Consider the following 11,657-nt stretch of genomic DNA (forward strand, 5'->3'; position numbering starts at 1 on the left):
AACTACCTACAGGCTCCATTACATTATCACCATCATCAGTCTTCAAAGTTCTATATATTTCAATTGCTTCTTTAACACAGAAATAACGAGAGTAGCATCTGTATTACCATATGATCTGACTCTCCCTCAACACCAAATATTAGGAACAGATATTTCTTTTCAGAGACACCAGTAGCCTTGGTAGTAGTAGCTTAGTTGCGTCCGACTCTTTGTGATCCCATGGACTGTAACCCACCAGGCTCCTCTATCCATGAGATTCTCCAGGCAAGAATACTGGAGTGGACTGCCATTCCCTTCTCCAGAGGATCTTCCCGACCCAGGGATCAAACCTGGGTCTCCTGCACTTCAGAAGGATTCCTTACTGTTTGAGCTACAGAGAAGACCTGTAGGCTTGGAAACCATCATAATTTCACATCCATGTGAAATTTTCTCAGTATCTTCTAGTAGACCAACAACCTGATGTAATGTGAAAGTATATGGTGTCATACAGATGTTCATTCAAGAAGTTTCTGTTTATTTTAAAGATTCTTACCACGTGCAATTAATGACACTTTAACAGTTTTTAACATTGAGCTTTTTAGATCTTACCTGTAGTGCTTATGCCTCCTAAAAGTGTGTTTTAAAGCATAGAGATAAAGGATATGGGGGAATTTTATGTAAGGAAACAGGGAGTTGTAGAGTGTTGCTTTTTTAAAGACACCCCCAAATAAAAAGTAGTCCTTGAAGATGTGAAATAGGTTACAACCTTTGCCAGACCAGCTGGAGTTCTTACAAGATTGCAAAAGGCATTCTTCTTTTAAAGATGGCACTTTCTGTAGTAACGATGGAGACAGAATCTAGCTGCATGCTATCCGAGGTCAGAGGAGTAGAGAGAAAGGAGCAATGACATGTGTCTGTATCCTTACTCATTAGAGCCAGAAAGAGCGTCTTAGGCAGGCAGACAACAAAAGAGACTACAGGAAGATCACCTCTATCACGATGAAGGCACTGGGAGAACCGTGTGCTTGCCATATAGTTTGAGGTTGGAATCATCTCAGTAAGACTTTGCTTCAAGCATTTTTCAGAGTGATTGTATGACTACCCAGCTTTCTTATGACTCAATTATAACATTTTAAATGAAATGAGAATGTGGTACACACTTCAGTTGCAGAATTAAAGGCAGAAATTTTATGTTGTAGGTAGAAGATAATACCTCCAAAAATCTAGTCTAAAAAAAAAAAAAAAAAAAAGACAGCCCGGGGAATTACGGAGGAAGAGTTGTCACAGACAACAGTGGACGGAAGGCTCCATAGTCTCATTTTCATTGCTTCCAGATGCTCTGCCCCAGTACAGGAAGACAGATCCATTTCTTAGCTGGGTCCTTCCTCACTTATTGCCCAAGTCACTATTCTCAACTTCTAGCAGAAATCACAGTCAAAATCTAATCTGGTCCAGTTTGCAGTAGCCTTATTTCTTTGTTTCCAGCTTTCCCTTATCCATCTTCCATCTTACAGAGACAATGACTTGAGCAATAGGAGAAATCATCAACCAAGAAATGGGACAACCTGCCAGTGCTTTTTTCCAGTGATGGGAATGAAAGTGTAGGACAATGCTCATTCCTCCTTTGAAGTCCTCGGTGTCAGATTTCCCCACCCACTGTCTCTCTTCCCTGTGCTTTCTGGCTGTCACTCACCATCAAAAGATACCTTGTTTCAGGCGCACTGAAGTCCCACTTTGACCCCTCATTGCCAGAGGCTTAGTAGCTAATTTTTAGGTGTAAGGGAAGGAAGGATATTTGGGGCAAAGGAATCACGCAATGCTGCTATCTACCAACCTTCCATGATGTCTTACGTTCCGCACATTTTCCATCCTGTTGGCCTTTTTCTACTGTGTTTGTAGAAAAGATCCAGGCTTCAAACCTGAGTTTGAAGTTTAACTTTGCTATTTCACTCTTCCGTTGCATTAAGCACCCTAATCATTGCACGAAAACCCTAACTGCCTTGATGTGGGTTCCTGGTGGTAAAGAACAGCACTCTCACATCTGCCCTACTCGTTGTGTTATTATGACATTCAGACATGGTGATGTATATGAAAGCTCTCTGTGAACTCTAATCACTATGCAAAAATTAGTAGTCATTTTTGTTGTCATTGCTCTAACATTTTGAATACACTGGGAGAAAGTGCCCTGCAGTTCATTCCTTTCCTCACTCATTCAACAAACTATTGACCTCAGGAATGGAGAGGTAAATATATGTATATATATGGTATATATGGTGTATATATATATATATATATATATATATTTCTTCACTTTTACTTTGTCAAAAAACACTCTTTAATTACTTTACATAATTTATCTCATTTAATTCCCATAACAACTCTAACTCTATGAGGTAGGTATTACTAATATTATCCCTATTTGCATAGGAGGAATTTGTGGGCACTAAACAAATATAGTTCAAGATCTCATAACTTTAAAGTGGCAGAACTGGTTCTTAGCCCAGGCTTTAAAAAAAATTTTTATTGTGGCAAAATATATACAACCTAAAATTTACCATTTTAACCATTTTTAAGTGTACAATTCAGTGGCAGGAAATACATTCAGTGTTGTGCAACCATCACCACTATCTACCTCCAGGACTTCTTCATGTTCCCAAACTGCAACTTTGTACCCATTTAGCACCAACTCCCCGTTACCTTACTCGCTTCTCCCATCACCTAGTAACCACCAGTCTACTTTGCATCTCTGTGAATTCGATTATTCTAGGTACCTCATGTAAGTAGTATCATATAATACTTGTCTTTTATATCCAGCTAATTTCACTTAGCATGTTTTGAAAATTCATCCATGTCGTGGCATGTATCAGAATTTCACTTTTTTTAAAGGTTGAATATTATGCCTTTGAATCTGTGCCATATTTTATTTTGTCCATCAATTGCTTGATGGACATTTAGCCCACGTTTTTTGAATGACAAATATCTTAACCACTAAACCACGCTCATTTTTAATAGCTATTAGAATGTAAAAATATACTAAAAACTAAATCGTTGCCCTTAAAAAAATTATTTTTGGCCAAACCATGTGGCATGCAGCATCTTAGTTCCCTAACAGAGATAAGCAATGCCCCCTTCAATGGAAGACCCTGATGCTGGGAAAGATTGAGGGCAGGAGGAGAAGGGGACGACAGAGGATGAGGTGGTTGGATGGCATCACCGACTCAATGGACATGGGTTTGGGTGGACTCTGGGAGTTGGTGATGGACAGGGAGGCCTGGCGTGCTGCAGTCCATGGGGTTGCAAAGAGTTGGACATTACTGAGCGACTGAACTGAGGTGAACAATGCAAGAGCAGTCTTAACCACTGGACTGCCAGGGACGTCCTAGCCCTTACAAGTTTACTGTGGATGATTCTAGGAATCATTTCCTTTCCCTAACATAATTAGACATTAAATGTAATAGGATTTCCTGCCTAATATATAATAGTACCAACTCAGATTATTAAGGACGATTAAAAAATCTACATGATTGTGTCATTCTAAAATTAGAGTTTATTTTGGAGATACTTCAATCATTTCAAATTAAAAATCCATTCTATTAGCAAAAATGACTATTGGGTTCTGATCATCAATTCTAATCTAATATAGTAAGAAACGGCTTTAATTAAAAACAAAAGAATCCAGTGGTAGCACCTTAGCTCAGCCTGGTGTATACTTAACTAAAGCAGAGAGTTACCCTCTTGTGTTTGTCCATCCACAGGAGATCCTAACCCAGATGGCATTCCAATTATGATTTGGGAGACATCTGACAACACCATCTGAAAAATTATATGTTGGTTCTTCAAAAATAAATCTTAATTTTTTAAAAACAGCTATATTGAAGTATAAATTACATACAATGAATTATAAATACTTAAATGCACAACTTGACAAGTTTTGATATATGTATACATCCATTCTTTGTTATGCATGTAGATATCCAAACATTCTAGCACCATTTATTGGGAAGATTATCCATTTTCCACTTAACTACGTATATACCTTTGTCAAAAAAACAGCTGTTCATATACATGTGGTCTATTTCTGAACTGTCTCTTCTATTTCATTGATCTGTTTTTCTGTCTTTGTGCCAGTATACCTCACTGTCTTGGTTACTGCAACTTTACAAAGTCTTAAAACCATATAGTTAGTCCTCCAACTTTGTTCTTCTTTTTCAGTTCTTTTGGTTACGCTAGATCCTTTGCATTTCCATATGAATTTTAGAATCAGTTTGACAGTTTCTATAAAACAGCCTGCTGAGTTTTTTTATTGGGAATGCATTGAATGTATAGGTCAATTTGGAGAGAACAGATGTCTTAACAATACTGAGTCTTCAAACCCATGAGCAAAATATAGCTCTTCTTTTATTTAGGCCTTCTTTTATTTGTCTCAGCAATGTTATGCAGTTTTTAGTGTACAAGTCTTAGGCATCTTTAGTCAAAAAAAATGTTTCATACTTCCAATGCTGTTGTAAATGTTCTTAAGAAATTGGACCTTTAGATTGCAATAATTCATCTTTAACTATAGAATACTTGCATATACTAGAATATGGCTGTCTGTTTTGAGTATAGAAAAGTTTTAATGTAAAGAATCTGTAAAACTAACCATACTTTCAGTTCTGTTTCTTATTGACTAGGAGTAGAGTAAGTAGTCTTGGTGGAAAGGCTTCATCCAAATAGCTAAGCATTTCAGTCCTTATTTATGGCTACTCTTTCCCAACTACAAAGAAAACATGCTTCTCTCTCTAACTTTCTAATTAGGAAACCCATGAAAAATACATATTTCAGTTGAAATTTTGGATTGAAGTTCTATTTTTCTTGTAAATGAAAACATTTCCAGCTTTCTACCACAACCCTGGAAGGTGCTTAACCCTTTGTTTTGAAGGAATGAATAGTTAGCATCTTGGGCACAGGCGCTCTCTGAGAAGATGCTTTCGGCAGTTTGAAGGAATTAGGATCTTTCATCTAAGCTCTGCCTGGGTTTCATAATTTCACTCAATTTACTACTTGGTATTTATTTCACAGGACTTATAAAATGAGACACCCTTGAGGATGCTTAAATGTGAATGGATGGGAAGGAGCCAGTAGAGATGTGTTGGTTAAAGCTGAGAACAGGAAAAAGCAGTCATAGTTTAAGTGAATTCTTTGAGAAATCAGAAGAGAATAGTCCGGGGCACAAATGGAAGGACTGGCTTTATATGAGGACAAGGTGGTCACCTCTTCCTCTGGGACTGGAGGCTGAAAGGGTGTAGCCAAGACACTGAGGAAGTGGTGTGATGATGCCTCCTTCCTCTGAGAGTGAGAGGTGGAGCAGTAAGAAAGGAGTACAGGAAGGTATAGTAGGAGGACCTCATTAAAGAATCATATTCTAGATCATCTCCTACTAATGACAATTATATCTTTAGGCTACAAAACTATTCCTTTTCTACCCTCCCTTCAGCAGTGATACCCCAAACCGTTGCCAAATCCTTGCTAGCACCACTGAGGACCCAGTGACATCAGCTGCTGCTGCTGCTAAGTCGCTTCAGTTGTGTCCGACTCTGTGCGATCCCATAGACGGCAGCCCACCAGGCTCCCCCATCCCTGGGATTCTCCAGGCAAGAACACTGGAGTGGGTTGCCATTTCCTTCTCCGAGTGACATCAGAGACCATGAATAAATGAATTAAAAATTGATCTTTTAAGAAAACAAATTTTTTGTATATAAGCATTGTGATTGTTCTGATAAGTTCCAGTTACATTGCAAGATCATAAGAATCAAGTACTAGGAATCATTTTTGTTGGGGTTCCCAGGTGGCAGTAGTGGAAAAGAACCTGCCTGTCAATGCAGGAGACTTGAGAGATGCTGGTTCAATCCCTGGGTCGGAAAGATCCTCTGGAAGAGGAAATGGCAACCTACTCCAGTGTTCTTACCTGGAGAATTCTGTGGACAGAGGAGCCTAGTGGGTTCCAGTATTCTTGCCTGGAAAACCGATGGACAGAGGAGCCTGGCAGGCTACGGTCCATAGGGACACAACTGAAGCAATTTAGCACACATGCAGTTGTTTTTGTCGCTATAATTTTAAGCACAAATTAACATAATAATTTCGATAATAGTTTAAAATTTCAGTGTTGCTTTCTATCAAATCTTTAGGTGAGAAACAATTTCATTAACTAGACTCTCCCAACCAGTGATGAGTTGTTGATACCACTCTTGTCAATCATAAAATTATTATTTCATCTATTCTAAGATGCATATTTTTTCATTTTAATATCTCATAAATCAAAGTGTATCTTATAATTGATGACATCTCCCAATTATAATTGGAAACATTTTTTAAAAATACACCAAATATATAGATGGTTGAGATAAGAGAATGACTCTATTCTATCCTATGAGGCTGAAGGAGATTTCTACTGGGGAAAGGCCTCTGGGGACCCTCAGGTCTACCATGCTGGCAACTCTCTGGTCCTCTGAGATGGTTCTGTCTTTACCTCCTAAAAATTAGATAAACCTGTGAGCAAAATGAGGCATAGGCTTTTGCCTATAGAATTACCCTAAATGCAAATCCAAAATTCCTTGGGTAGTGCAAGTATCCTACCCAAACAAATAAGACAGACTTCCAAAGGATCTGGTTTGAGAAATCCTTGGTCTCCAAAAATACCTTCTCATCAGGGTACACTATCTCTTGCTCTTTGCAAAAACTTCACTACAGTCTTTGGGTAGTATTTTAAAAATAATAATGTAATAATTTTTTAAACAAGGAACAACATGCCCAGAGGGTCTTATTTAAAAGATGTGCATTTGCTGAAGAAAAAGGATAAAGGCTTGAAGCAATATTTCTCAAATAGTGTGTTCTAGAAAATACAGATTCATAGGTCCCATGTTAGGGAATGTGCCACAGAAAATAGCATTCCTAACAGGCTGATTCATACACATATTGCAATTAGCAATCTTAGGCCTCTTTAAAGAATCTCATTACATTATAAGAAGTTTATGTCTGGCAAACAGAGCCTAGGACATAAATACCATAAATAAATGGCAGGGGCTTGTATTAATTATCTATTGCACATAGAAGGTCACCCCCAGGGAGTTTCCTGGTGACCTAGTGGATAGGATTCCAGGCTTTCACTGCCAAGGCCTAGATTCAATCCCCGGTCAGGATTGAAGCTGCTCTAAGATTCTTGTAAGTGGTATGGCATGGCAAAAAAAAAAAAAAAAAATCACCCCCTAACTTAGCAGCTTAAACAATGAATATTTATTACCTCACAGTTTCTGTGGGTCAGGAATTTGGAAGAGGTTCAGCTGAGGGATTCCGTCTCAGGGACTCTCACATGGTTGCACTCAAGATGTCAGGCCCGGCTACAGCCACCTGAAGGCTGACTGGGACCAGAAGATGGCTGGCCCATATGGTTCTCGACAAGTGACCTCCTTTTGCTCCTGTTGGCTGCCGTTTGGCAGCTCAGTTCCTCAACCAATGGGCCTCTCCGCAGGATTGCCTGAGTGCCCTCTTGAGATTACCCCATGACACGGCCACTGCTTCCCCCCAAGTGAATCATTCAAGAAAGAGCAAGGAGGAAAGCTCAATGCCTTTAATAACCTAGTCTCCAACATCATGCCCCGTATCATCATATTCCGTTAGTCACTAAGTCCAGCTTACTATCAAAGAGAGGAGAATTAAGTGCCAGCTCCTAAGGGAAGAATACCAAAGAATCTATGGACATATCTTTAAATTACTACAGGGCTAATATTTCTTTGTGGTAGTACAGAGAGTAAAGCTCTGTGAAATGGCCCCTTGCTATAAATTCTCCAGAAATGTCCACAACTTCCCATTCATTTTTTAGGAGGAGATTGGCAAAGAACCCAACCCTACAGAGGCTGTTTTATGCCGGACATGACTTACTTTTCTAACTGTGGATAGGAAGTAAATTCTGCCCCCCACCCCACACTCTTCTGTCCCCTGCAAACAGGCTTTGGCTCAGCTAGTGGTTAAAATAGCTTAACAACTTGCAATCATAAATATTGTAGAGCTATAGGAAGAGAGAAAAAGCTTGAAGTGGGTGTTATTTTCTCCCTCTGTGGTACCACATAGCAATGGAAATGCCAAGTGGAATTGCCACAACTCCATTGAGACACAGCCCCTGGACCTGTCCATCTGGAGGGCAGCAACCCATGAAACCAACAGGGAGATAATAATTGACAACTTGCCTTTTAATAACAAATCCTTTATTTATAAAAATGTGGACTATAGCATTCCACTGCTATTAACACACCTAAACTATTTCCTTTAAAATTTGATCTATAGATGCCTGAGACATCTGTAGACTCTAGAAGCCTGTCAAAGCTATACAGCTTCCAAAAGCATTTAGTTTGCAACCGGGCAAGTGGTTTAAGCAGTGGAAGCTTTGGGCTGATTCCAGGGCTGCTTAGCTGACAAGCTGAAGGGAAATTGAGTGCATTACAAGACGGAATCAAATTCTGATCTTTCTTCGAATGCCTATTGTCTGTTTTATCAAAGACATTCGATATTGACACAGTGAAGGCTATTGAGGCTCAATAAAATCTATTCTTCACTTTCTTTTACCTCATCTGCAGACTGTTGACATTTTCTTTTATTTCACTACTGATGTTTTTCTTTTACATAGGAGATTCTAGCACTGATGCTGTAATTGCTTATCACACAGCTGGCCCTGTTATGATGTTCTTGTGAATGTCCCTTCATTTTCCTGATGGTCCTGTGATCCAATCTACAATCCATTTAAAAACAAAACATTCATGTGCCATTTTATGCTGCGGCTCTTTTGGAGTTCTATTTCAGCTTCATTAATATTGATGCTGTCTGTCTCCTTGCTTATTTCAGAAGATTCTTTGAAATTAATCTTCAGAATTCGCTGTGATTTGTTGCTGTTTTGAACGTCAGCCCCAGTACAGCTTGTCTCTCGTTAATTTTGTTTTTCTTTATTTTTACGCGTCTGCTATGACTGTTCTCCTACTTGTACCACTGGTGTGTGTCAGGTCCTTTATGGAATCCTGGTTTTGCCTCTGCTTTTCACTGTGATTTTCCATCATTAGGGACCTCTTGAATAAAAATGTAGCCCTTGTTTCTGACAGAGTCCATGTTCCTCTTCTTTTCTTTCCGTGTGATTTTCCATCATTATGGTTCTTAAATTTCTTGAATAATGATATATACTATGAACAAATGGACAGAACAGTAATGGCTTCATCAGTGTTTTCTAAAATGTATCTGCAGCTTTTAGAGCACATAGTGCCACAGCAGAATCTGTCCTATGTATGTAAAAGAATTTTTAAAATAGATTTATGTGGTCTGTTGGTGACAATGCTATACTGCATTAATAATTCACATTCTTGCTTACAGCATCTGCTTGTTAGAATGGCAGTTCCACAGAAGCCAGGTTGGAGAACAGCCTTAGGTCTGAATGTCTGAGGAATATACGTCCGTTGCTATATCTGCTACTTTTTTCCCATACCGTTTTCAAAAGCAACCAATATTTACTTGACTGGGGATGTTGGAAATTACACTAATTTCAAAAATGAGGTAGATGAAGCCAAACTTTACTCATTTGAGTTATTTTTGTGTCTGCTGGAATAAGTAATTTCATTGACCATTTCTGAATAAAACACTTTCATACTTCATACAAGTAGGCAAAGGAGTATTATAAGTGGTAGGAGAACAGAATTCAAATTTCACAACTACAGCTGACTAAAACCAAGTCAATAAATGCCAAGAAACAAGAGGGTAAGGTAAAAAATATCAACTGTCCAATATTGCTGTAAAACTATGGAGAGAAAATAATGCTAAAATAAGAAAATAAAATAAACTGCTCACTATTGGTTAAAAACTATCTTTGCTTCATGTTCAGAATACTCATTACCAACTGAAGAATTCAAAATGAATTCAAGCAGCTTGATCTTTGAAAACACCCTATGAGAAACTACCAGCACATATACAGAGCTGATATTTCAGAGAGTTTTACAAATCTATGATGCACAAATAATTTCAAAGGTTAACAAAGAAATCTAGTGGCCTCCTTTAGATGAAAACCAACGTAATTTGGACATAAATGTAGAATTTAGAAATTTTAAATTCTCAGTGTAATGTTAATACATTTCATTAGAATTGTACCAATTCCTTTATCAATACTTTCCATATTTTAAAATAGAACCCCTGCGAATATTCTCGCTGTTCTGATTTGTAATAATCAGGGCAGGCTAAACATTTGCTATATTAAGACCATGCTTGTGTCTCCAGACCTAGTTCTTTGCCTAGCTCTGGTTTTATAAATGCTGGTGATAAACCAAGTCTGATAAATTAAAAAGAATTTAAAAAAAAAATAAATAAAATAGAACCCAAAATGCCTAGAAAATGGAATAGACATCCACATGCAAAATAATGAGTTGGGTCCCTATCTCACATGATATTCAAAACCTAGTTTACGATGGATCAAAGCCCTAAATGCAAGAGCTTAAACTATAAAACACTTAGAAGAAAACATAGGCGTTAGTCTTCATGAACTTGGGTTAGGAATTGGTTTCTTAAATGTGTCACATAAAGAACAAACAGCCAAAGGAAAAAAATAGATAAATTAGGCTTTACTAAAATGAAAAATTGGAGTGCTTCAAAGGACACTATCAAGAAAGAAAAAAGCCCACAAAAGAAGAGAAAATATTTACAAATCATTTATCTGATAGTGGTCTAGTATCCAGAATATATAAAGAATTCTTACCACTTAATAATAAAAAGACAGCCCAATTAAAAATGAGCAAAGGACTTCAATAGACATTTCTCCAAAGGGAATGTATATCAAGACAATGAGATATCACTTCATACTCACTAGGATGGCTACAATGAAAAAGATGGACAGTGTTGGCAAAGATGTGGAGAAATTATAACCATCATACATTGATGATGGGAATATACAGTAGTGTGACCACTTTGAAAAGCAGTCTGGCAATTTCTGGAATAAACATAGAGTTATTACATGACCTAATAACTCCACTCCTAAGTGTACATCTGAAAGAAATGAAAACATATTTTCACACAAAAATTTGTACACAAATGTTAATAGCAGCATCATTCATAATAGCCAAAAACTGAGAACAACTCAAGTGAATGGATAAACACAACGAGGTATATCCATACAATGGAATATTATTCGGCCATTAAAAGGAATGAAGTAAGTGATTCATGCTAAAACATGCACAGATCTTGAAAACATTATGCCAAGTTAAAGAAACCAGAAACAAAAGGCAACATATTATATAGCTCCATTTACATGAAATGTTCAGAATAGGGGAATTCACGGGGACAGAAAGTAGATTAGTGGTTATTAGTGGTTCTCATCCCTGAGGACATAGGAGGATGGGAAGTTACTGCTAATGGGTACAGGGTTTCTTTTTTGGAGTGATAAAAATGTTCTGTAATTATGTAATGTGATAATCACATAATCTTATGAATATACTAAAACCCACTGAGCTCTACACTTTAGAAGGGTGAATTTTATGATTTTTTCTTTGACTTTTCTTTCTGAATTCTTTATGCACTTTTTAAAAAAGAATAAATAAATGACATGTCTTTATGAAACAGTATTATGAGAACTGAAATACTCTATTAAGATTAATAAAGTGAATTTTTAATTTGTATCAAAT

General features: G+C 37.5%; 1 non-coding gene across 1 annotated transcript; it reads left to right on the forward strand.

Annotated features, from left to right (window-relative positions):
* The first annotated feature begins 10,176 nt into the window (after positions 1–10,176).
* On the forward strand, positions 10,177–10,307 carry LOC147378573 (small nucleolar RNA SNORA72). The gene has a single exon (XR_015153495.1). It is a non-coding gene; the product is annotated as a small nucleolar RNA SNORA72 (small nucleolar RNA).
* Positions 10,308–11,657: the final 1,350 nt, after the last annotated feature.

Source organism: Bos grunniens, chromosome 2, assembly GCF_055505025.1.
Source record: "Bos grunniens cultivar Pamir isolate PY7600 chromosome 2, Bosgru_T2T1.0, whole genome shotgun sequence".
Classification (NCBI taxonomy): Eukaryota; Metazoa; Chordata; class Mammalia; order Artiodactyla; family Bovidae; genus Bos; species Bos grunniens.